General features: G+C 44.5%; 1 long non-coding RNA gene across 2 annotated transcripts; it reads left to right on the top strand.

Moving 5' to 3' along the window:
* Nucleotides 1-13,811: 13,811 nt before the first annotated feature.
* Nucleotides 13,812-21,842, top strand: LOC138796738 (uncharacterized). Of its 2 annotated transcripts, none has more exons than XR_011363811.1 (3): nt 13,812-13,904; nt 17,330-17,534; nt 19,053-21,842. It is a non-coding gene; the product is annotated as an uncharacterized lncRNA (long non-coding RNA). The 2 variants fall into 2 exon arrangements; XR_011363810.1 differs by lacking the exon at nt 13,812-13,904 and adding an exon at nt 16,394-16,434.
* The last annotated feature ends 5,568 nt before the right edge of the window (nt 21,843-27,410 follow it).

Raw genomic sequence — 27,410 nt, 5'->3', positions numbered from 1 at the left:
AGTGTATCCTCTTCTCTGAGAGGGTATCTCCAACAGGTGTATCCTCTCCTCTGAGAGGGCATCTCCAACAGGTGTATCCTCTCCTCTGAGAGGGCATACATTCTAGCAAGTGCAGTTTTGAAAAGTCTAGACCACAGGTGTCAGACTTCATCCCTCGGCTGTTACAAACTACATTTCCCTTCATGCCTTACCTGTCCAGATATGGTGGGAATTGTAGTTCTGCAACTGCTGGAGGGCCTGAGTCTGACATCTCTGGTCTAGAATGTTCTCTTTTCTTACTGCAGGGTATACAGTCTAGTATGTATCCTCTCCTCTGAACGTATCCTCTCTTCTGAGCTTCTCCCTGGGCGGGTCATATTACACAGCATGATTAAGAGGTGAAAACGAGCAGCGATGTGTTTGGGTCCATTTACACAGAAAGATTATCTGACAGATTATGTGCCAAAGATTTGAAGCCAAAGCCAGGACTGGATTTAAAAAGAGGAGAAATCTCTGGCTTTCCCTTATGACCCGATCCCTGTTTATAGTCTGTTCCTGGCTTTGGCTTCAAATCTTTGGCAGATAATCTGTCAGATAATCTTTCTGTGTTAATTGATCCTTAGGTTAGTGCTCGCTTCCTCTTGCTCCCCGCTCGTTGTCTCTGTTATTACACGCACAGACTGTGACTGGGGGAACTGCAGGCAGCTGCGGGAGGGGCAGCCCAAAAAATCCTTAGATTGTTCAAGCTGCCCATTGTAGACAGCAGCACTATCGTGATCTGGATTACTCAACCAGTTTGAAGACCATAATCAGCTGATAACATGGACTATTACACCAAATGATTATCAGACGGAACGGCCAGGAATCCTTTGGTGTAATACACCATTGTCTGTACAAGGAACAGGACTGGTGTGCGGGGTCTGTATACAGGGGGAGAGGACTGGTGTGTGGGGGGTCTGTATACAGGGGGAGAGGACTGGTGTGTGGGGTCCGTATACAGGGGGAGAGGACTGGTGTGTGTGGGGTCTGTATACAGGGGGAGAGGACTGGTGTGTGTGGGGTCTGTATACAGGAGGAGAGGACTGGTGTGGGTGGGGTCTGTATACAGGAGGAGAGGACTGGTGTGTGGGGTCTGTATACAGGGGGAGAGGACTGCGGTGTGTGGTCTGTATACAGGGGGAGAGCACTGGTGTGTGGGGTCTGTATACAGGGGAGAGGACTGGTGTGTGGGGTCTGTATACAGCGGAGAGGACTGGTGTGTAAGGTCTGTATACAGGGGAGAGGACTGGTGTGTGGGGTCTGTATACAGGGGGAGAGGAGTGGTGTGTGGGGTCTGTATACAGGGGAGAGGACTGGTGTGTGTGGGGTCTGTATACAGGGGGAGAGGACAGGTTGTGGGGTCTATATACAGGGGAGAGGACTGGTGTGTGTGTCGGTCTGTATACAGGGGGAGAGGACTGGTGTGTGGGGGTTCTGTATACAGGGGGAGAGGACTGGTGTGTGTGTGGGTCTGTGTACAGGGGAAGAGGACTGGTGTGTGGGGTCTGTATACAGGGGAGAGGACTGGTGTGTGTGTCGGTCTGTATACAGGGGGAGAGGACTGGTGTGTGAGGGGTCTGTATACAGGGGAGAGGACTGGTGTGTGGGGTCTGTATACAGGGGGAGAGGACTGGTGTGTAGGGGTCTGTGTACAGGGGGAGAGGACTGGTGTGTGTGTCGGTCTGTATACAGGGGGAGAGGACTGGTGTGTGGGGTCTGTATACAGGGGAGAGGACTGGTGTGAGGGGGGTCTGTATACAGGGGGGAGGACTGGTGTGTGGGGTCTGTATACAGGGGGAGAGGACTGGTGTGTGTGGGGGGTCTATATACAGGAGGAGAGGACTGGTGTGTGGGAGGAGAGGACTGGTGTGTGGGGTCTGTATACAGGGGGAGAGGACTGGTGTGTGGGGTCTGTATACAGCGGAGAGGACTGGTGTGAGGGGGTCTGTATACAGGGGGAGAGGACTGGTGTGTGTGTCGGTCTGTATACAGGGGGAGAGGACTGGTGTGTGTGGGGTCTATATACAGGGGGAGAGAACTGGTGTGTGGGGGGGTCTATTTACAGGGGGAGAGGACTGGTGTGGGGGGGTCTATATACAGGAGGAGAGGACTTGTGTGTGGGGGGTTTATACAGGGGGAGAGGACTGGTGTGGGGGGTGTATACAGGGGGAGAGGACTGGTGTGTGTGGGGGGGTGTCTGTATACAGGGGGAGAGGACTGGTGTGGGGGGGTGTCTGTATACAGGGGGAGAGGACTGGTGTGTGGGGGGGTCTGTATACAGGGGGAGAGGACTGGTGTGTGTGGGGGTCTGTATACAGGGGAGAGGACTGGTGTGGGTGGGGTCTGTATACAGGGGGAGAGGACTGGTGTGGGTCTGTATACAGGGGGAGAGGACTTGTGTGTGGGGGGTTTATACAGGGGGAGAGGACTGGTGTGGGGGGTGTATACAGGGGGAGAGGACTGGTGTGTGTGGGGGGGTGTCTGTATACAGGGGGAGAGGACTGGTGTGGGGGGGTGTCTGTATACAGGGGGAGAGGACTGGTGTGTGTGGGGGTCTGTATACAGGGGGAGAGGACTGGTGTGTGTGGGGGTCTGTATACAGGGGAGAGGACTGGAGAGGACTGGTGTGGGTGGGGTCTGTATACAGGGGGAGAGGACTGGTGTGGGTCTGTATACAGGGGGAGAGGACTGGTATGGGAGGGGGGTCAGTATACAGGGGGAGAGGACTGGTGTGCATCTGTATACAGGGGGAGAAGAAGACTGGTGTGTGTGGGGGGGTCTGTATACAGGGGGAGAGGGGACCAGTGTGGGGTGTCTGTGTACAGGGGTTCTCTCCCCCTGTATACAGACCCCACATACCAGTCCTCTCCCCTGTATACAGACCCCACACACCAGTCCTCTCCCCTGTATACAGACCCCACACACCAGTCCTCTCCCCCTGTATACAGACCCCACACACCAGTCCTCTCCCCCTGTATACAGACCCCACACACCAGTCCTCTCCCCCTGTATACAGACCCCACACACCAGTCCTCTCCCCTGTATACAGACCCCACACACCAGTCCTCTCCCCTGTATACAGACCCCACACACCAGTCCTCTCCCCCTGTATACAGACCCCACACACCAGTCCTCTCCCCTGTATACAGACCACACACACCAGTCCTCTCCCCTCTATGCAGACCACACACACCAGTCCTCTCCCCCTGTATACAGACCACACACCAGTCCTCTCCCTCCACACCAGTCCTCTCCCCACACACCAGTCCTCTCCCCTGTATACAGACCCCACACACCAGTCCTCTCCCCTGTATCCCCTCCATGCTACTGTATATATTGCAGCTTCCTCTCTGTTTCTGCACAGTGAATGGTGCAGCAGATCACTGCTTCCTATTTTCGGTTGAGGCCCCGCCCCTCCTGGTGACATCACACCTCAAAGAAGAGGATACACTCTAGCATCTACCGTTTTCTTTTCTCAAGATGACGTCAATGAGGGAGAGTGACATCGGCCTGTGGCTTCACAATAAGCTGGGCTCGGCGGACGAATTGTGGGCGCCCCCAGCATCGCCTCTCTGCTCACGGCCACCGTCATTGACAATGTCCGCCTGTGCTTCCACAACCTTTCGTCCGCCGTCAAGCTGAAGCTGCTGCTTGGGATGCTGCACCTCCCACGCTGCACCATGGACGAGGTGAGTGCTTGGTAGTGTCTAAATCCCATACCGCAAAGGGACCTCACTGGGTGCGCGCACGCAGCTCCCAGGCAAGCCCCGCCCCGGCCGGATTTCATTGGCTGCTCCACTCCTTGGCTTCCTATCAGTTAAAATCAGACCCCCGACCCTAATCCGAGCGTTTAGTATTAGGGTTAGGGTTGGGGTCGGATTAGGGTTGCGTCCCACTGATTTCTCATTTCTAACCCTCCCCACAGCCCCAACCCTAATCCTAACCCTCCTGATTAGCACCAACCCCGAGCGTTAGGGTTAGGGTTGTTGTGTGGGAAGGGGATAGTTAGATGATTTTAGTAACCCTAATCCGACCCCAACCTTAATACTAAACGCTCGAATTAGGGTCGGGGGTCCGGCAGGGTCTGATTTTAACTGATAGGAAGCCCGGTGTGGAACAGCCAATGAAATCCGTATGGGGCGGGGCTTGCCTGGGAGCTGTGTGCGCGCACCCAGTGAGGTCCCTTTGCGGTATGGGATTTAGTCACTACCGAGTGAATATAGGAGCAGGATGCCGACACTTCCTGCTCCTATATTCTGCTTACTTTAATGTTCCGCCCGCTCATAGTGCGTGCGGAACATGAAAGTGATCCGTGCATCCCGAGAAGCTGCGCGGCCGCAGCTTCTCGGGATGTTAAAGAGACAGCGCTTATTTCCCACCGGGATCCCGCGGCACCCCTGGCGGGTTCTCCCGGCACACCAGTGTGCCGCGGCACCCCGGTTGGGAAACGCTGGTCTATAGCATTGCACACTGACAAAGGAGAGTGAATCATTTCATGGCTTGTTAAGGTCGGGGGAAATGTTCTGCTTTTACATGTGACATTGTTATTATCCATTGTTAATGTAAAGTTGCACTTTATTGCTGAGCATTGTTCCCCTCGCAGTGCTGGGCCTTCACATGGGGTCAGCGCACAATCTATTGTGTGTGGCCTCTGGATAGCTCACAGCTGGGGAAACAATGATCAGACAGGTTGGATTGTTTCCCGTTTAACCCTTTGTTTCCACAGATAAGTAGCTCCTGCTTTAATCTGATAATATGTTTGTTTAATGTACAGCTGATCTACATAGAACGTGTGACTGGTGACGCTGCCAGTTTTGCAGTCTATTTGACAAAGAAATTAGATCAGAGTTTTGTCCCAATGAGGGAAATTGATCATATTCATTGTAATCCATGTTCTCCATAGAAGTCAATGGAATCTATAGAAACATAGACATGGTCTCATTGCTTGATCACCAACCTAACCGTATGATCATAAACTCTACAGTGATGTCTAGCACCAATCTATACCATAGAAGGCCTCGCTTTATGATAGGGCCACACAATGTGAGATTTTACTAGAACCTGTTTAATATGTGAACAGACCATTTCCGGTTTCTCTGAACATTGTGAACATTGAAATAGTGAGGGTGTAACTGAGTGTTCACAGTCATTGGAAATAAAGGTACATATATCATTGACAGACAATCCTCTCTAGGTGGATAATATAGGTAATATGTCAACTTAACTTCATGGGCCAAGAGGGCATCATATTTGCAAGTGTTAATTCACGTAATCTATATCCATTGATTTGATTGGTTCCTGTGTATTTCTCCAATTAGGGGCACAATGGAAGTGGTGGGAGGGAAGAAAGGCAACTCCAGTTAGCTTACCCCAAATATGATTTCCTTTATGTGTTTGCCCAGAGTCACCATTTGCCCAAATATTAACTAGAATAGAATGGCCATACTGGAAAGGGAGGATGGAGAGAAAGATTACACTGTAGAATTGTGAACATAAAGCAATAGGAGCACAAGCCACAGCTGCCCTAAGCTTTATAAGGGATCAGAGATAAGTAGAAAGCCTTGATTTACCTTTTAAGAACGGTGTGAATCATCTTTAGCAGGCAAACCTGCACAGCTTACAGAGCCCAGAGCCCAGGCAGTGTCAGATTCTATCCTGCACATAGCACATGCTAAGTCCTGCCCCCTGTTTCTTTGTTCTGTCTTAATTTATCTGTTACTAGAGACAGACATACCCTAACAAAAGGCAGTGGACAGCAGATTGTACACAGGAGTGAAGCACCTAGTGTCCAAGACTTTGCAGCAGTTTTTTTGTGTATAAAGCTATTGTTTATAAATGAAGTGGTCGACAGATATGTTAGAAATCACATAGGCTGTAACATGGAGGGAAGTTGTTTGAAAGGACAGTCACCATTTTGAAGTTGTATAAGTGTGACAAGGTAGGACCCCTTTGATGGGGTTTTTAGCTGAATAAGATTTTACTATTGATGGTTGTCTTGACCTGGCACAGCCAAAGTGTACTGAGTACTATGACCAATAGACGTTCAGCACTGTGCTCAACCCTAATATCAGTAAGAGGGTTTTATAAGCTCTCTAATGCTGTTCTCTCTTCATTGAAAACTTCTGTGGATCAAAGAACTCCAACCTTTACTGACGTCAGAATTTTTTTTTTTTTTTAACAAAATGGAGCACCCCTTAAGCCAAACATGCGTAGCAGTCTAAAGGCAATAGTAAGTGACAATATAGATGGTTAGAAACCTAAGAAGGACACCCTTACACAGGGAATACCACTGCCCATACTACCCGTATAGTAAAGCAGATGATGGCAGGACCTGCTGACCAGCCCTCCCCTCTGGGCACACACCAGCATTATAATGAATATTTCCATTTGCTTCTACATTTGATTTCACAGCGGCTTCTCATTTATGAAGCTAACTTAATTTACAGCAACTTAGCCAGAGACACATTTAGCAGAGCACTTCACTATGAATTGACAGTATGTATGATTGCCGGGGAATAAATTAGATTTGCTGATTCCCATATAATCATTCTAATGCACGGAAATTTCCTGATTTTGGTTCCAGCTTGTGGCATAGAGGTGGGCATGCTTTATAAATACAATAATATAAAGACGTGGTGCTAATAATAGGACTTTACAGGAGCGAAGTCTAATTCAGTAGCAGAGAATACTTGGGGTGCTCGCATTGTATGGTCAGTTCTCCTGTCACTCACATAGAACCAAAACCTCTGTAACCACACAGTGACATGAAATTAATTTTAATTCATTTGCGTGACAGGTACGCTTTACAGTAACTTTTTTTTAATTTTCTTTGATTCTAATCACATTTAGAATTGGAAATCCTGAAATCTGGAATATTTTCCAGATGATAAATGACCTCAGCCAATGCTCTTTAGCCACTTCTTCTAGTTTACTGTCTATTGTGCTAGAGAACAGGTTAGTTGGATGACAGCCGTCTGCTAGGCCGGAGTATGATGAATAAGGAGAAATCCAGTCTTTCTGTGTAAATAGATCAGTGTCACTTTTCTCATCTCGCTCCTGTACTAGCAAACAAACCAGCAGAGAGCGTGGCATGGGGCGGCTCGGGACAAGGAAAAATACGGAGAATTCACACAGATAAGATGCCTGGGTCCCTGTCAGATGCCAGATTCCTCTAGATAAAGTTATGTCAAGTACCAATGGCTGCTGGAATATTATACTATTCTTGCTGGAGCCATTGATCCATAGTATTACAATGCATGTTGAAGGGTTTCCCTCTTTTAGAAAAACTAGAAAAATTAATAGTAAGGAAAATGTTTCCATGATAAGTGGAAAGCCATTACAAAGAGTGTGTCTTGCTCTGGAGGACCCAGCACAGCCAGGCATTACATGGTCAGCTCATTCATTTCAAAGGGTACTGTGTAATGCTTGCTTTCCCCTGTGGTGGTGCTGCAAGGAAATCCAACACTTGGTACCAGATTCCGCAGATTGTTTCTTATCGCTGATGATCCAGCAGCAGGACAATGTGATCAGACTATTGTTGGGATAACCTTCTTACATGTATAGATCATCCAAAGTAGAGAATAAAGAAAGAATTGTGAATACAGCCTGGATCCATGTTTTCTAAAGAGTCCTCGGGCTGCATCCACCTTCTCCAGGCAGCGGGATTGCACCAATCTGAATGCCGGGATTCTGGTTGGTGCAAAGCCAGACTTTCGGAAAGTTGGCTCATCTTAGTGGATCAGAAGTTTAGGTTTCCAGGTTATTGCTCTTATCAATACAGTGCAGCTTGCTGGCGGGTCAGTGAGAGACCTGTAAGTCTCCTTTATTCAGGGAGAAATTTAAACCCTTTTGGTCCCATGACACTTGTGATCCAGCACCCTGCTCTGTACTGAGGGACAATACAGCTGTTTATAGAGATCTCTGGCTTGGCATACAGTCATGTTTTAAGATTTTAAGTTAGAGTGAAAACCGGACATTAAGGGAAAGCTACCATGAAACATTGTGTTGGCTGCCAAAGGTTGGATAACTAACTAATAACAAGTCCTATCAACTCAGAGTCATCTTCTGGAAGCCATTTATTCTGCCCTCACTATAGAATCAAACAGGCTCGGAGTATGTAAGGGAGTGGTGGTGGGGAGGGCATTCTTGTTGCTGGAGGTCTCTCACAAGACAACACTTACTGTACTTAAAGCGACTTGGTACCCACAATCTGCTCCCCCCCCCCAAAAAAAAAACAAAAAACACTTGTACCTTTGGATAGCTGCTTTTAATCCAAGATCTGTCCTGGGGTCCGTTCGGCAGGTGGGTGATGCAGTTATTGTTCTTAAAAACAACTTTTGAACTTGCAGTGCTGTGTTAAATTGGTGTGGCCTAGAGTGTCTGTGCCCTTGGCCTGCACCACCTCCTCGCCCCTCCTCCCCGCCCTCTTCATCATTAGGAGTGTCCCTACAAGGATTTCTCCTAATCATCACTTTGTCTGAACACTGCAGATGGGCCTTAATGATCCAGCACATGTGCAGACAGGCGATAAATAGGAGAAAGGCGGTGCAGGCCTAGGGCACAGGTACTCTAGGCCACGCCAATTTGACACAGTGATGCAAGTTTAAAAGTTGTTTTTTTACGACAATAACTGCATCACCTGCCGAACGGACCCCAGGACAGAACTTGGATTAAAACAGCTATCCGAAGGTACAAGTGGATTGGGGGGTCAGATTGTGGGTACAGGGACGCTTTAATGGATATTTGTAGTATCCACAGATCAACATGTTGCTAAGCATTGTATCTGGAGGCAATCCATACTGCACCACCCTGCTATGTAGCCAGATCCTAGAAGGGATTGTCTATATGGATTATTCACTTTAACGGCCAATAGACACAGCAGGGAGAATACGTAGCATATACTGATTCAGCAGCCCATTAACATCTTCCATTGCACGCATCCTCATCAAAGCGATCCCCCGAAGACATCCATCTGTTACTGCAGTAAGAGAGTAGATTGAGTTGTAAATGGGATATAATAGGAGTGCCACTTTAATACTGAGTGCTAAGTTTTAATGAACTTATTTTAATACATACAAAACAGAGACAGAGAAATATTCTAGAAGTGTCAGGATTCTAATAATCACCTCAAACGTTCCACATCTGTTTCCGTCTCATCTCTAATTTCCGTCACTGTCACAAATTATATTTCTGACATGTTTAGTTGCAAACTCTTCAGTCATAAAGATATTTCTTGGCTATGAAGGAATGAGTGCACCTCGCCTACTTCTTCAGTCAGCCTCACAGATGGTCATGGATATCTAATATTAGGCTTGATCAAGATATAGAACCATTGATGGGTAAACCCAAAGGGTTTCTCTTAGGCAGTTGTTTTGTCTGTTAGTGACAGCAAGGTCAATGGTAGGCCGTGTAATATATGGGATGTTGTATACTCATGCTCCATGGGTGAGAACCACTCTGATGCTGATGACCTCCACTACCTTTGGAGCCATCACCACAAACCACCTGTCTGAAGGGCAGTTTGTTCATCCAGAATATAGACCCATTGGTAACCATCATGTTGAAGGTTTTGTCTGGTTGGTGACCACAAGGTCAATAGTAGACCATGTAATTTATGGGCATGCTGTATGACCTTGTTCCATGGTGTCAACCACTCTTTATGGAAGGGCAGGTTCATGTGCACATGCTCGTGACCTCCACTACCTTTGGAGTGATCAACAACCCACCCGTCCTTATGGCAGGAGAAAAGAGGTGGCTACAAATCTCTCCATGACTTTAAGACTTAAGTGAGAGGGGCCACATTTATTCACGACTGGTTTTCTTATGGTAGACCATGTAATATATGGTCATGCTGCATGGTTGAGAACCACACTTTATAGAAGGCAAGGTTTATAGTGCACATGCTTTTGACCTCCACACCCTTTGAAGCAATCATCACATATTTATCCACTACCAATTCCCCTAGATCATGGGCACTTTACCTAGATCATGGCCATGCTGTATGGTTGAACTACTCTTTGGCCCCCAATCCAGTCTAGAAGAGGGAGGTCCAAGAGAGGTACCTTCACTATGACATATACGCATTAATAGGACAGTGGGTAAGGCTGTGAAGACTTGACTTTGCAGTAAACTAGTAGTCACAACTTAAAGGGGTTGTCCGGTAAAAGAGTTCTTCTTTCAAATCAACTAGTGTCGGAAACTTATATAGATTTTTAATTTGCTTCTCTTAAAAAATTTCAAGCCTTCCCATACTTATAAGCTGCTTTATATCCTGCAGGAAATGTTGTTTTATTTTCAGTCTGACACAGTGCTCTCTGCTGACATCTCTGGCAGAGTCCGGAACTGTCCTGAGCAGGAGAGGTTTTCTATGGGGATTTGTTACTGCTTTGGACAGTTCCTGTCTCGGCCAGAGATGTCAGCAGAGAGCACTGTTTCTGAATGTAAATTAATCAACACTTCCTGCAGAACATACAACCGTTTATAAGTATGGGAAGACTTGAGATTTATTAAAAGAAGTAAATTACAAATCTATATAACTTTCGGACACCAGTTGATTTGAAAGAAAAACATTTTACCTGGACAACCCTTTTAACTATTAGGCGGTCTTGGAAGGCAAGAATCATTGTGCACATGCTCATGACTTCCACTACCTTTGGCGCCACTACCACCTACTCATACTGATATGTCGAAAAGAAGTGGTTATGTAGCCATGGATGTGGGTTTCCAGGGAGGTCACTGGCTCAGCTGGACTCTCCAGGACTCTCCTCGGCCACAGCAAAGAGGGCCACATTGATCCACTCTTTCTACATCTTGCTTTGAATGGGGACAGGTGGAATCCGCTTCTGTGTCATTTTCTCAGGATTCAGATGTAATTGGATTTATCCTATACGATCCGTTCTTTTTATGAGATAAGTGTTGCCAGGTGTGCCTCGCCACCACTTGTTTTTCTGTATAGAAATTATGTACCTATTCAACTGAGACAAACAAGCTTGTTATAGCGGAGAAGCTACAATCTTATATCCACAGCAGGAGAATCTGATTCATAGTGTCCCTGTGTGCATGTCGGTGGGCTAGGGTTAGATCGTGGTGGTTGCATTGTGATCGACAACCAAAAATCGTCCCCGCCTGGATTTCTGGCAACTGTGGGGCTTTGGTTGCACCAACTTGTAACCCCGTTGACTGCCTTTAGTAGTGGCAGGCAACACTGCGACCATTGGTGGTGTGACCATGTAGTCCCAGCCTAAATTCAAGCAAATTAGAATTCAGGAAAAGGTGATATTTTCTCAGGCCTATAACCTTTGCGCTTGATTCTAAATTTAAAATCAGAGGATTAACCAAGCACAAAGCGGCACCGGATATCTTGTATACTGATTTACTGAGCACCGAGGAGCTGTAGATTAGTCATTTCAAGCCACTGCTCTCATTGTGCCTATTAATTACTAACCAACATATAGACATGAGAAACAACCTCCGCTACATGCCCCGCAGCTGCTACATTGTCACAGCAAAGAGAAGGGCAGAAACTATAGGCAGACGACAGACTAATCAATGTATCAGTAATCATAGAGATACTACAGATTAATCAATATATCAGTAATCATAGAGATACTACAGATTAATCAATATATCAGTAATCTTAGAGAGAGAGAGAGAGAGGGGGCAGACATCATAGGCAAACTGCAGACAAATTGATATATCAGTAATCATAGAGATACTACAGATTAATCAATATATCAGTAATCTTAGAGAGGGAGAGGGGCCAGACATCATAGGCAGACTGCAGACTAATCGATATATCAGTAATCATAGAGATACTACAGATTAATCAATATATCAGTAATCATAGAGATACTACAGATTAATCAATATATCAGTAATCTAATGGTGGTTTTACACTGAGCGACAATTCGCCCGATCGCACGATTAACGATTTTGAATGAACAATGTTTTTTTTATAACAATCAGCATTTAGACGGAATGATACATCGTACGGAAAAATCGTTATGCGATCGCTTAAGCCTATCTCACACATAGGTGAAATCATTGAAAGAATGTTTACACAGAACGATCTGCAATTTTTTGCGAACGATCAACGACGATTTGAGAACATGTTGAAAGATCAAAATGAACAATTTGTCGCTCGTCGCTTGATCGTTCGCTGCGTTTACACGTACGATTATCGCTCGATTTTGATCGTTATCGTGCAAATTCGAACGATAAATAGTTCCGTGTAAAACCACCATTAGAGAGAGAGAGGGCAGAAATCATAGGCAGACGGCAGACTGATCAATATATAAGTAATCATAGAGATACTACAGATTAATCAATAAATCAGTAATCCTAGAGAGAGAGAGGGGGCAGAAATCATAGGCAGACGGCAGACTAATCAATATATAAGTAATCATAGAGATACTACGGATTAATCAATAAATCAGTAATCCTAGAGAGAGAGAGGGGGCAGAAATCATAGGCAAACGGCAGACTAATCAATATATAAGTAATCATAGAGATACTACTGATGAATTAATATATCAGTAATCTTTTGTATATATAAATAGAGAGACTGCAGACGAATTGCTATATCAGTAATCGTCGAGATGCTACAGATTAATCAGTATATAAGTAATTATATATACAGAGAGACAATGCAGAACAATCAATATATCAGCAATTATACAGAGATTACAGATTAATCAGTAGATCAGTAATCATATACATAGAGAGAGAGAGAGAGAGAGAGACGGCAAAATAATCAATATATATCAGTAATCATATAAAGACTATAGATTAATCAGTTTATGGCAATGCATTGAAGTCAATGGAAAAACGGACGTCCGATGCACACAATGAATTGAATAATGGCCGCTTTTACCACGGACATCAGAATAATGAACGTGATCATTATTTTCTGACGTCTTTTGCAAATTTTACTATTAAATTCAATGGACTTTTCAATTAAGCAACATCCAAAGTCCAATTAGTAACCCCAAACTTGAATAATGTACCAACGGCCAGGGAAGCCAAACAGCTAAATGATGTCCATTATTTTAGACACAAAATGACGGACGTCATTTTAAACGGAGCTGAAAAACCGCTGTGTGAACATAGCCTATCATTAATCGTATATATATATATCTATAGAGCAATAGAGAGACACTGCAAAATAGATACTATATCTGTGAACAGAGAGATTGTATATTAATCAGTATGAGGCTATGTTCACACAGCGTTTTTTGAGCTCTGTTTAAAATGACGTCCGTCATTTTGAGTCTAAAATCACGGACGTCATTTAGCAGCCTGGCCTCCCCTGACGACTGTTTGTACATTATTCTAGTTTTAGTTACTATTTGGCCTTTTGGGTGCGGCTTAATTGAAAAGTCCATTGAATTTAATAGTAAAAACGGAGAATGAACGGTGATAAAAGAAAAACTGCGTGTGACCAGATAATAAAAAACGTCCGCTGTTTGCAAAAGACGTCCGAAAATAATGATCACGATCATTATTTTGACGGCCGCAGTAAAAATGTTCGTTATTCAATACACTGTGTGCATTGGACGTCCGTCTTTCCAATGACTTCAATGAACTGCAGAATAATGAATATATCAATAACTATATATAGAGTGCAGATTAATCAGTGTATCAGCAATAATATATATGGGGGGAAAAGAGACTATAGAATATTATATATATTTACATACACAGAGAGAGCAGAAAATAATGAATATGTCAGTACTAATATATAGACTGAAGATTATTCAGTGTATCAGTAATTCTTTATACATTACAGTCAGTGTATGGCTATGTTTAGCCAAACTGTGAGACTCAAAAATGGACTGTAAATGGAGACACGCGTGTAGGCCTCTTCGCTGTGCGGGACATACCTGCAGGTAAGATGTATTGTCTTTTTAGGTTATGTTCACATGTAAGTTGAAATGTACTTTCTTTCAAATTTCTTTTTACTGTTTTTAAGCATAAAAAGGAAAATCAACATACAACAGTTCAGGTGGTCTACACATGACACTTCCCTGACCAAATATATCTATATTTTTTAATAAATAAACGGCAATTAGTGTTTAAAGAAAACACTTCTCAAAAACCTTTAAGACTGGGTTCACACTTCATTTTTGCAATCCGCTATTTTCATCCGTGAACCCAGCCTAATAGTGCTCTTAGATGTCCCGGCAGGGATCGGAAATGGTAAACAGATTCCTGGACAATACAAAGTAACAAATGGGTTCAGTGCCGGGAAAAATGCTATGGGCCAGTGTGTGAGGAGGGTGATGGCTGCGGATTATACGCTGGTTTCAGGGATGAAGGGGGGTGGACTCTGATGCTGCTAGAGAAGGAGTATTATATATCCGTTGAGGAGCTGGGTGGGATGCTAGGTAATCCGCCCAGGGTGTCCACGTTATGTAAAATTTGTGTAAGGAGCCATAGTGGCCCAGCTCTTCTATGCTTCACAATTGGGAGAGCTTTTGGTGCCAGAGGGAAAGTGGTGGTGGGGGGGGGGGGTCTCTGTTTGCCTCCAGTACAGCGGGATGAGTAATTTTGCTGCCAGAAGGAGCTGTAGACATAAGGTTTTATTAAGGCAAAGTTGAAAGTCGGCATTAAGTTGTGGAGGATGACCGGGGCGAAAGGTTTGGGGAATTGGGATAAATATTTTATGGATATCTGCTATCATACCTGAATAAGGGTGTCTGACCCCGCATTCCCACCATATGTGGATGTAAGTACCCTGCCCCTTATTGCATCTGCAGCGGGTTAATAGGATTGAGACAGTCACTTTATTTAGCAAGAAATGTACTTTTAGGTGCAAAATATTTGTTGTTTCATATTTATCCCCCCCCCCCCCCCCCCCACACACACACACACACACACACACACCCCCCACACACACACACACACACACCACACACACACACACACACACACACACACACACACCACACCACACACACCACACACACACACCACACACACACACCACACACACCACACACACCACACACACACACCACACACACCACACACACCCTGCCACCTTCTTATCACCCACCCCCCAAACACACACACACACCACACACCACACACTGAACTGGGAAGTACTTTGAAAGGTCACATTGTAATTTGATTTTATGGCTCCTATTATACCAGCCAAAAGTATGTGTATAATACTTGTTTTTGGGACACTGTGTTTTTTGATAAACTGTTCAAAACACTTGACAATGGGAAAAAACTTCCTGATTTACATAAACCTCCTGGGGGGAGAAAGGTCAAAAAAGACAAAACATGCTTTAAATGTTCTAAAAAGTAACAAAAACACTTACAATTTGTGAGGTTCATTCTGCCTGTAAAACAAGTATGTTTTCCGACATCACGATACACTGTGTGACATTTGGCAGCTCTCCTGATTTGCCAGTTTTACTGGATATAAGTCATTTCCATGAAGAACAACTCTGTTTAGAACCTCTCAACGACACAGCGAATTCTCATTTTTGCCTCCTCATCTTCTATTTACAAACTAGATGCGGGCTTGCTTTTTGTAGTACCAATTGTACTTTATAATGACACCTTTTCATAAGCGGCAGAGGTGCCAATTGAAGAACTGACAGACACCGCCTCTGACAGACACCCCTCTTAAAGGGGTACTCTGAAAACTAAAAATGTTTTAGATCAATCCAATAGGGTATAGGTTGAGCTTGATGGACTTTTAACTATGTAACTGATATCAGAAATTTATACTGTTATATCAGTTGATCTAAAAACTATTTTGTTCATTGGAGTACCCCTTTAAGTGCCGCAATCACAATTGTTCATGTCACTTAGGGGGTTAGATGACCGGCATCAACAAGATTGCTGATGTCAGCCATTGACTAAGTGCCCACTGTCATTAACAGCTGGTGCTCACTGTCTATAAAGTGGCTCAGGTGCGTCACATGTCGCCAAGCAGTTGAAAATGGGAATAAATTTAATACATTTCCAAGAAGTATAATGCAATGCAGAGTCCTATGAAAAGATGTTTCAGAAAAGATAAGTAAAACATGGCCACTTTCTTCCAGAAACAGCACCTCTCCTGTCCTCAGTTTTGATGTGGATTTTTTGTGGGGTTCTATTGTAGTGAATAAGGCTGCAGTGTAATACCATACACAACCTGAGGACAAGGTGGTGCTCTTTTTGTAAGAAAGTAGCTGTTTTTTTCTTAACCTGGAAAGCCCCCTTAAAGGTAATATAGGCTTTACTATAAACGACAAATATATAATCAAGAAATGTGTTTTGTTGTTAAAGACGTATTACGGTCATGTAACCATTTTCTAAGAGCTAACATTCAACTATAATTTGGATTGCCTTGGGAATGAGAAGACAGTCTGCAGATGTGAAGCTCCTAACTGTAGCGGATTCCTTGGTGATAGACCAAAGGTTTGTAGAAGCAAGAAGCTGGGGCAGGAATAAAGGAGTGAAAGTGGAGGCTGCTGCTGAAGGAGGAGATTGTACTGCAGCAATGTGGACAGAAGCTAATAATAATAATTGTTTATTTGTATAGCGCACACAGATTATGCAGCGCTTCACCTATCTGTATGTTTTTTTGGGTGTGGGAGGAAACTGGAGTACCGAAAGGAAACCCACCCAAACTTCAGGACTCCAGCACTGCAAGGCTACAGTGCTAACTACTGAGTCACCATGCTGCCCGGGAGCTAAAGGGAGGGGGTAGCACTGTAGACACATATAGCAGTAGGTACACAAAGGACAACTGGCCTGAGCTTTATGTGAGAATTCTTGATTTACCTTTGTAGATCATCTTCAGCAGGCAGACTGGCTAAGCTTGCAGGTACACAGCCCAGGTTCTTTCTCTCCTGCACAGTAAACCCCACCACTTCCTGTGTTTTGCCCTGGTTTATATGTTACTAGAGACAGATTCTCCCTGACAACAGTCAGTGAACAGCAGATTGCAGAGAAGTGGGATTAACTTTTGTTTACCTGGGCAAAGGAGTCATTTTTGGTAGCAATGACAGTGACCATTTAATTGTCAGCCTGGCGGACTCCTAATATCTGGTGTGGACAGTCGTAGCCATCCATAGCCTATAGTTTGCCAGAAGTAGTAGACTATATTCTGCTGTCAGATCAGCTAAATATTCTTGACCTACAGCGGCACATCAGGTTTATCTAGACTGAAGCCTTGAGCCTTTGTGAGAGATCATGTGTGCAAGTCTGTACTCGGGTGTAATCATACACATATACCAGAGTATTGGGGAACATTGTGTTGCGGGGATTCATTCTAATTTTCAGTATTGCATTGTTTCCCTGATTATTGTAGAACTCTGCAGCATCATCACATGAAGAAAAAGCCAAAAAGGCCAAGAAGAAACCGAAAAAACGCAGGACCAGAGGTGAAGGGAAGAAAGAGTCTGAAGATTACTGCTTCCGCTGTAATGATGGCGGCGAGCTAATTCTCTGCGACAGGAAGTTATGTACAAAGACCTATCACCTCTCCTGCCTCGATCTGAACAAAAGGCCGTTTGGTGAGTTGTTCCCCAGCCCTCTGTGACTTCTTTCCACACTTAATATTCAGTATAAGAATTCTTGGAATACTAATAACGACAAGGGTTTGTCCAGGATTAGATGAAGCACAGCTGCTATTTTGGAAAAACAGCGCCACCCCTGTTCTCAGGCTGTGTGCGGTATTAAAATTCACCACCTTTCACTTCAATACAACAGAGTATGGATAAAAGCGGACATGATCCTGTACCAATTGGGAGAACAAGTGGGGAGGAGACGTGCTGCAGTGCATCCTTTTCCCAGCTCTGAGTTAGAAAAAAAAAAAGTCAGACTTATAATGGAGCCCTGTTTTTTTTTTTTCTAACTCGGGGAGAGGATGCACTGGAGCGCATCTTCTCCCTGCTCGTTCTCCTGATCAGTACGGGTTTGACCATTCAAAACTTTAAATGTCTCTATCACATGTCAGAAGTTTATTTTTTTTTGGTGACATTTTAAACATCTAAGAACTTTTAAACACTTAAGGGGGAGATTTATCAAAGGGTGTAAAATTTAGACTGGTGCAAACTGCCCACAGCAACCAATCACAGCTCAGCTTTAGGCAGTGCTGAAAGGAAAGCTGAGCTGTGATTGGTTGCTGTGGGCAGTTTGCACCAGTCTAAATTTTACACCCTTTGATAAGTCTCCCCCTTAGAAAACATGGCTTTTTTTTTTCTAGAAACAACGTCACTTCTGTCCTCGGTTTGGGTTTTGCAGCTCTGTTCTGTTGACGTTAATGGAAATTAATTGTAATAGCACAAGCAGGGGTGGTGCTGTTTTTGAAATAAAGTAGCTGTGCTTATTCCAATCCTGGATAACCACACTTAAAGGGATTGTCCCACAAACAACACTTATCCACAGGTTTGATTGGAGGGATTGCCCCCTTTTGTTGGTGGGAAACCCCTTTAATGTATCATTAGGTTACTGTATATCAAATAGAGGGTTCCTATTTCCCTGCTTAAAGACGTTCAGGGGTCTGAAGTAATTGAAGGCCTCAATCAATCATTGATCGGCACCCTTCACTACACAGCAAACTGGACCAGAAGCAGTGTGCAGTTCACAGCATAGTGATGGTGCAAGCACTACACCGTGAACAACCCTGCGATTGTGATGTGTATCTTGGTTTTACATACAAGTAGAGTTCAGCAGAGATGCACAGCAGGTGTAATGGAGTTGCTGTTCAGAAGAGCGTCGGACTAATGCTCATAGAGAACAGAAAGTCTGCAGCATTCTTGTATAACGCAAAGTGAATTGGATTTATTCACTACTTGAAAAAGGGCCAAACCAGATAAATATTGGACACAAAATCTCCTATCTGGTGCACAAATTGTGCAATTATCTGAATATTGGTTGCGACACTTAGACGTTTCCATCCGCCTGGGGTCTTTGACGTCGCAATAGTGAGTATGTGGGAGAGTGCTCCTGGCGCTGGTCTGGTCTTGCTGTGTGTGACGTAAGTTTTTACATACTGTAAAATTTTTAACCTGCTTAACCCTTGCCTGCAGGAAAGTGGGAATGTCCGTGGCATCACTGTGATGTCTGTGGGAAGGCGTCCGTGACCTTCTGCTGCCTGTGTCCAAACTCCTCTTGCAAAAGTCACCACGATGATAAACTGTTCAGACGGACAGCAGGGGGCAAGCTTTGCTGCCTGGACCACGACCTGGCCGAGTTCAATGAAGTACAAGCTGCTGAACGTATACCGAAAGAGCACTCAAAAGCCAAGTATAGAAAGAAGACCAGATAACCAGTGGACTGCAACACTAGTGTAAATATGACTGTATGTGTATGTATGTAAGGCTAAAGGAGAAAAACAAAAGCCTTCTCCATCCAATGCTGTACAGCTATGTGATCTAAATTCAGGACAGAACATACACACTGAGCCATCCTCCGCAGCCCAGGCTGCGTCTGCACTGATCCAGAGCTTTGCCTGCCATAGCTCACTCCCCATTTTACGAAACCCACACTTACACAGCATTACCGTTATATCCTCATTGGCGGCTCACAAATGGAAGGGCTTGTGTATTAGAGCCGCATGCAGAATTGTTTTAGGTGCATCGTATCAGCAGTTTTTACCTTTTCTGTAAAACAAGACACTATTGGCTCCACCGTGGAAATCTTATATATTTTTTCTTACTCTATTTTACTAGTCCAGAAGATTCTTTGTGTAACCCTCTAACAAAGCTCTAGGTACATTTAACACAATATTTTAATAGCTTTTTTTTTTTTTTTCTTTTAAATTGGGGCTTTTGCTGCATGCATAGGGCTCAGTAATGCTGGCACCATGTGCACCCAGGGTCTTATAATGCTGTGTGCATTGGGATCAGCAATGCAGATACATGCACCCCCAGGGCTCAGTAATGCTGGCACCATGTGCACCCAGGGCTAACATTGCTGTGTGCACTGGGCTAAGCAATGCTAGCACTTTGGGCTTAGTAATACTAGCACCACATGCAACCAGGGCCCATCTTGCTGGTGCTGGCACCTGGGTTCAGTAATGCAGGCACAGCGTGCACCCAGTGGCTTATAATACTGGTGTGACATGCACCATTCTCGGTAATGCGGACACTGCATGCATCATGTTCACACAGCCAATTGACCCGCTATATAAACAGTATTGTGGCCAACGTTTTATTTTTCCTCTCACTCTTAACACGTTTTTACCATTTTAAGTGGGACTGCATTTTGATGACTGCGGGAACGAATTGCTGTGCTTTTATTGTTTTTTTTTCCTTACCTTCAGTCCAAGTAGTGTACTCGTTTTACAAATGTACAGTTGCTACCTCACCTGGTTACAAGCGTGGCTCCCACCTTGGCATCTTTATTTTCTTATTATTGAGATGGTTCTGCAAAATGCTCTACTGCAGCGGAGTTTACCTATCGGCTTTTACAAGGAAAGTCCACTGGCAGCTTCATGGCTATGTCATCTCAAGCTTTATTTTTTTTCCCTAATATATTATTGAGAGGTAGGTTTGCCTATGATTTTTTTTTTAAAGATATATAACATGGTGTTGTATACCTCTGTATGTTCAGGCTGGGATTCCACACAGTTGCATTTAGCGCCAGGCAATATCGTCTCTCTTTATCTGGATAATCAATGTATGTGTGCAGGGTCAGGGAGGATATCCAATGTGCACATATATAGCAGACTTGTTCTTAGAATGTAGATGTTTAGAAAAAAAAAAATCAGAAAATATATTGCGCTATGTTCCACCCCCCCCCCCCCCCCCCCCCACCCCCACCCCCCGAACCCTGGAAGGAAAAGTAGAATTACAGCCATTGCATGAGACTGTTAAGCCACCTCCAAAAAGGGGCAAACCAACATGGGCATTATACCCCCCCGCTAGGGTTTTCCAGGAAAATTTGGGACTAAGAATATAAGTCACTACTAAGCCTGGATCCCAAGTATTCTTAAAGGAAATCCTCACCTTGTAACTTACTGTCCCGAAAATATTATATTATATCCTTATTAGAGAAATAGGACTCCAGGTATATATAATAGTTCATATATGGATCAGTATTTTCCAGCCTTTTGCTTTCCAGCTGTTGCAACACTACAACTTACTTCCTGTGTGCTCATCTGTGACACATCAGAGATTGTAGTTTAACAGCTGGCGAGCCAAAAGTTAGAGAACATTGGTATAAGTTGTATGCAATCTCTTCTATAAGAATATTTGGACTCTTATACAGATATCAGTGGGTACAGAATGTTGGATTGATCTCAATGGACGTTCGCTTAAACCTTGACCATACACACTGCTTTATTTTGGCCCAATGCAAAGAAGGGTTAACTGTGAAGCACTTCTGAGCAGTGGGTATTGTCATGCAAGGAGAGCTCATACATATGAAGTCCTTGCATGTTTTCTGAACAACATTTTAGATCCATAAGGTGTTTGGGGGGGGGGGGGGAGAGAATCACCATGGATTGGCCCCTTTAAGTCTGTTTAATGTTACATCTATTTAGTGTGTTTAAAAAAAATGTAAATCTTAAGATCTTGTGTTTCCCGTTTGGACAGGTAGATAAGTAGATGCGAGCCTGATTCTGTAAGGAGAAGCCATCCGGATCAGAACTAGGCAGCAGGTTAGTGGATGATTAGGTTAGTGTCACAACTCGTATACTGAAGAATCTGGACTTCGATTCCCATTCAAGTTGCATAAAAAAAAGTTCATCAGAAATGAAAGACGCACTTTATTACTTGTAATGCTTTTATTTTATCATTACTTCAACTTGAACCCATCCTTACGAAATGTATCTATTTTTTCCCCCACGAGCTGTAAGAATAGAAGAGTTTTCATTACTTCTGTATCTGGCGTGTTTTATTTTCTCAACATTGGTATAAAAATATTTATAAGAATGCTTTCTCACAGCTGCGGTAAGGGCTTGTTTTATCATCGGGACCTCCAGCAGTGCTAATGGATCCAAACTTAGACAATCATAGGGTTCTGTGGTGATCTCTGTGTTATGGCAGTGACTAGAGATGAGTGAATTTACACTAATAACAAAGTGAAGTGCTTCCACTCATCAGCTGGCTGCCGTCTAACTCAGTGCTGCTCCACCCCAGGTGTTGGGAAAAGCTGGATCCAGTCCTGGGAAACAGAGAAGTTTCCCAGCAATTGATCCTGTTACTTCTAACTAGGCATGAGCACATTTACAGTACTAGCAAAGTGCTTTGCTAGGCTCGGCCATTGGCTTATCAGCCCGCTGACTTAGAACTTTTGGTACTGCTCATCTCCAGGTGCCTGGAAAAGCTGGGTCCAATCCTGAAAAGCTGGGAGAAGTTTCTCAGGACCGGATCCAGCCTTTTCAGGCACCTGGAGCAGAGTGGCACAGAGTTCAAAGGCAGCGGGCTGACAAGCCAACAGCCGAGCCTAGCAAAGCACTTTCCCTAATACTGTAAATGTGCTCATGCCTAGTTAGGAGCAGCAGCATCAACTGTACATCAGGTCATATATATATATATATATATATAATATTTACATGCCACACTAGATTTATTTTAGGGTATAAACCCACACACCGTATATGCAGCGTATTTACTGCTGCGATACGCAGCAAACTCGCAGCAGATTAGATCTAAATAACTGAACACAGCATCAAATCTGTACCAACAAATCTGCTGCGTATTTGTTGCATATCTGCTGCGTATACGGTGTGTGGGTTTATACCCTTATAGAGAATAGAAGTAGAGTTGAGTGTGTAGAAATGGTATTCCGAATCCAAGGGCTCAGCGTTTGATTCCCCATGGCTGAAGATGTTGGGTGTTCCTCTAGGGCTGCCGGTAACACATAGATACAGCCATAGGCTGTGTCCATGTTTTCCAGGAATCACTAGGGTTGCATCCAACTTCTGCAGCTGCGGGAAATCAAACACTGAGCTCTGGGGTTTGGATAATGTTACTGAACCCCCAACATTTTTACAGTTTTACTCAACACTAAATATAAGTATTTACTAAAGAACAGCGCAACTTAAAGGAGATGTCCAGCCACGGGAAATTTTTTGCAAACAGCAGAGGGAAACGTAAACTATACCAACTCTTCTCTTTTTGTGCCACTTCGGGATCCCTGCTGGGCTCCAGGATATCTTGCAGAGCCAACTCAGCCAGTCAGTGACTGGGGCAGGACGCCACTGTAGTCACTGATTGGCCAGTCACAACGTCATCACCACTCTGGTAAAATGCCCTCCAGTGGGGGTCCTTGGGCCGGTCATACAGTGCATTACGGGTAGGGGGTAAGCAATGCTTGTTGTTTTCTCCCCTGCCGAGACTTTTGATATAGCCAGATGACTTCTTTAACTGTAGTCTGATAGTCTATGGCTGCATCCAACTTCTTCAGCCACTGGTATTCGAATGCTGAATGATCAGACTCCGGCATGCAAGTTGTTCTCATCTCTAGTACATCACTGATCAGTGGGGAGTGCCAGACACGAGATCCTTACCAATCCAATATCCTCTGAGTAGTCCATCAGTTTTTACAGCCTGGATAACCCCTTTAAAGCTAGCCTTATACATTTTCCTTAAACTGTTGTTAGACATATAAACATCAAAATTAAGAGATCTAACGTAATCACTCCATCAACTACAATAGAGTAAAAGTCAGATCTGATTGACAGCCGGGGAGTGAACCATGCTGCTGTGTGCTTTGCCTGCCTATATCTCAGGAGTGAGAACTGTCGTTATCTTTAACTTAAGACATGGCAAAAGTTCATTTATTTGAGACTAATGCTTTACATAATCATGGATACTTGAATATCTGGTATAAATGGTGTTTTTCATAAGTTTTCTCCGCTGCTGGCTGCCTTCAGTTGTTCATTAGGTATTGGGTGGAAACTATCTGCTATAAAGGTCTTCCATACACTGTACAAAGAGGGGAATCCTGCTCTTCCATGTCTCTGTATATGTCCTGAGAAGCAGCATGGAGGATAGTATGGAGCAGCATAAGCTGGGAATCCAGCTCAGGAGTGAGATACAACGCTGACTCAAGATTTCTGTTGCTTTATCTTGAGCCAGACTCTATAAAAATCATCTAGCCTGGTTTGTTATAAACTACAAAATCCCTATGGAGTAAGTAGAAATGTTTGCTTCCCATTTCTTAGGTTTGTTCCATTGCCTATACACACTTAACTATCCTGCACAATGTCAGACAGCAGCTGGAAGGAGGGTAAAGCACAGCAGCATTGGACCCTGAACATATGGACACAAGTTATCTTAAGTGGTTGGGGGTATGAGCACTCAGACCCCCAACAGATCAAAATTTCATGTCAAAATGTTTTGTCTTTAAAAAAATAATGTGTCCCTCTCACTTTTAAGAGGAGGAATAATGGTCTTGAATGATAATCCATTTGTTAAAAAAAAAATGAATAGGTGTTATATTTGTTGTAAAGCAGCACCTGGAGCATCAGCTTCTTATTAAGACGCAATGGTTGTTAAATGAAATTATGTCTACTATGGGCCATGTACTGTGTTTTTGGGAAGCACCCTGCATCCCAGCACTGATGAGCAGGAGTTCCCTTCTTCCCCCACTATGCATTTTCCCTGTCCAGGATACTGCTTCTATTTTTGGTAACTAAACATGAGCCTGTGAAGGAATCCCTCAAAATCCAATAGTGCACCGACAAACCTGTGTACTTATTACCGGACTTGTATGTGTTGACAACAGGTCTGTGGAGTCGGTAAGCTGCAGCTTCGGCTCAAACTCCTGAAATTTTTCAGGACCGACTCCTGCTCCTTCATAAATGGCCGGTCATATACCAGGGGAGTTATTTATCACACTGGCTCAGCAGCTTCTCCCTAATGTCCTACATGATCCTGGGGCAACTTCTGAGGGAATAAGGAAAGATATAAAGCAGCTTCTCCTGTGTGTGCAGTGGATGCAGCCAGTCTCCAGCCTCCATATCCTGAACTACTCACAACTAGACTAGATGGTGCAGGTGGTCTTTTCCTGCTGAAAATCTTCTATGTTTCTAACTAAATATTCACTATACACACAGAAACACTGCTAACAATGCCAGATCCCTGTGATATAGCGGTCAGCCATAGTGATATACAGGGGGTCACGCCATAGCACACACCGCCTGCTGCAGCCATAGAACACTGAAGAAAAACACGTAATCTTCTCCCAAAGAGAAAACACTACACTGAGGACAGAGGTTACTGCTACATTACTAATGGCTTCTTCTCCTCCATATTACACTGCTGTTAATATACAATCATCCAGGAAGAGACCAGCACAGATCTCCCCCCACACAATGGACTCTTCCAGCTCAGAAACAAGCTGCCAAATAGTGACTGACAACTTTTCCCCGACTACCCTTATGTAATAGGGCCAGTGTCCTATTACTGATATATTCCCTGACCACCCTTATGTAATAGGGCCAGTGTCCTATTACTCATATATTCCCCGACCACCCTTATGTAATAGGGCCAGTGTCCTATTACTGATATATTCCCTGACCACCCTTATCTAATAGGGCCAGTGTCCTATTACTCATATATTCCCCGACTACCCTTATGTAATAGGGCCAGTGTCCTATTACTCATATATTCCCCGACCACCCTTATGTAATAGGGCCAGTGTCCTATTACTGATATATTCCCTGACCACCCTTATCTAATAGGGCCAGTGTCCTATTACTCATATATTCCCCGACCACCCTTATCTAATAGGGCCAGTGTCCTATTACTCATATATTCCCCGACCACCCTTATGTAATAGGGCCAGTGTCCTATTACTGATATATTCCCTGACCACCCTTATCTAATAGGGCCAGTGTCCTATTACTCATATATTCCCCGACCACCCTTATCTAATAGGGCCAGTGTCCTATTACTCATATATTCCCCGACCACCCTTATCTAATAGGGCCAGTGTCCTATTACTCATATATTTCCCGACCATCCTTATCTAATAGGGCCAGTGTCCTATTACTCATATATTCCCCGACCACCCTTATGTAATAGGGCCAGTGTCCTATTACTGATATATTCCCCGACCACCCTTACCTAATAGGGCCAGTGTCCTATTAGGATGTTGCTGGAGTCGGTAAATTTTTTCCGACTCCAGCCAAAACTAGCTCCGACTTAGCCCTGGTTGACAAGTAATACAGGCAGATCTGCAAAGCCGCCTCCTGAAGTAAACACCTTCCCTCGATATACGGTGGCGAACAAGCAAGCCTCTTTCTTTCCATAAGACCGCTTTATAGGGATCAGAACGTAAATTTAACCCTTTCACCTAGATCAGGTTTCTAAAGCATTGCTTGGTATAGTCTTCAGGGAAAGAAAGAGTAAGAAAACATTTCCTAGTTCAGTTCTGGGTTGTTTGTATGTTTGCTGGTACTGTACATTGCCATGGGCTGAGGTCCATGTTCTTGAACCTCTCCGTCAACCACATTCCCACGGAATGAACAGAACAGACTAAACTGTCAAATCTCATCATAAATGATGCAGTGAGCTCCAAAACAGTTAAAGCTCTGTAAAAGCTATGTAATAGCCATATCAGTCCCGTATCAGTCAGAGAACTTTAGGGTAGCTTCACACATAGCGGATCCACAGCGGATTTCACGCTGTGGGTTTGCAGCAAAATTCCCTGCGGAGCCATGTTGTGTGAAGCAGTGGCATCACTAGGCATAGGCACCGAATTAATTCTGCCTAGCCCCGAAAGTTATTTGGTGTTGCCAGGATTAGCAGCGGCCTCTGGCCTGACCCACACGTCAGATTGGCTGCCCTCAGCGAGCGGTACCTGAAGAGGGCGCAGCTTCAGTGACGTCACTCGTGCTTTGAATGCGTGAGGGCACGCTCCTGCCCAGCCTCTCTCCAGGCAATGACCCGGCCAGCTCCTTCTTCAACTCCATCACCTGGCAAGAGCTTCTTTACCTCAGTGCAATCACTGCCCAAGTAAGGTAACACATGTGTGTTGGGGGAAGCTAAGATGGGGCCCAGGTGGGGTAATATGTATGTGGGGGGGGGGGGGGGGTCAAGTGGTGTAGTATGCGTGTATGGAGGGGGTCAGAAGAGGTAGAGTGTGTGTGTGTGTGTGTGTGTGTGTGTGTGTGTGTGAGTGTGTGAGTGTGTGAGTGTGTGAGTGTGTGAGTGTGTGAGTGTGTGAGTGTTGGGGGGGGGGGGGGGGGGGGGGAGAGAAGCCAAGATGCGGCCCAGGTGGGGTAGTATGTCTGTATGGAGGGGATCAGGTGAAGTAGTGTGTGTGTGTGTGTGTGTGTGTGTGTGTGTGTGTGTTGGGGGAGTTATAGTGACTGTACCACCAGGCCCAGGCTGAAGCACTGGAGGCAGGCCGACCCACCCTTAGTGGGAGGAAACCCCCGCCCCTCTATGATAGGGTTCCATTGATTCTAATGGAGTCACGTCATTGAGGGG

Source organism: Dendropsophus ebraccatus, chromosome 7 (genome assembly GCF_027789765.1).
Source record: "Dendropsophus ebraccatus isolate aDenEbr1 chromosome 7, aDenEbr1.pat, whole genome shotgun sequence".
Taxonomy (NCBI): domain Eukaryota; kingdom Metazoa; phylum Chordata; class Amphibia; order Anura; family Hylidae; genus Dendropsophus; species Dendropsophus ebraccatus.
This window is presented reverse-complemented; position numbering and strand designations above follow the sequence as displayed.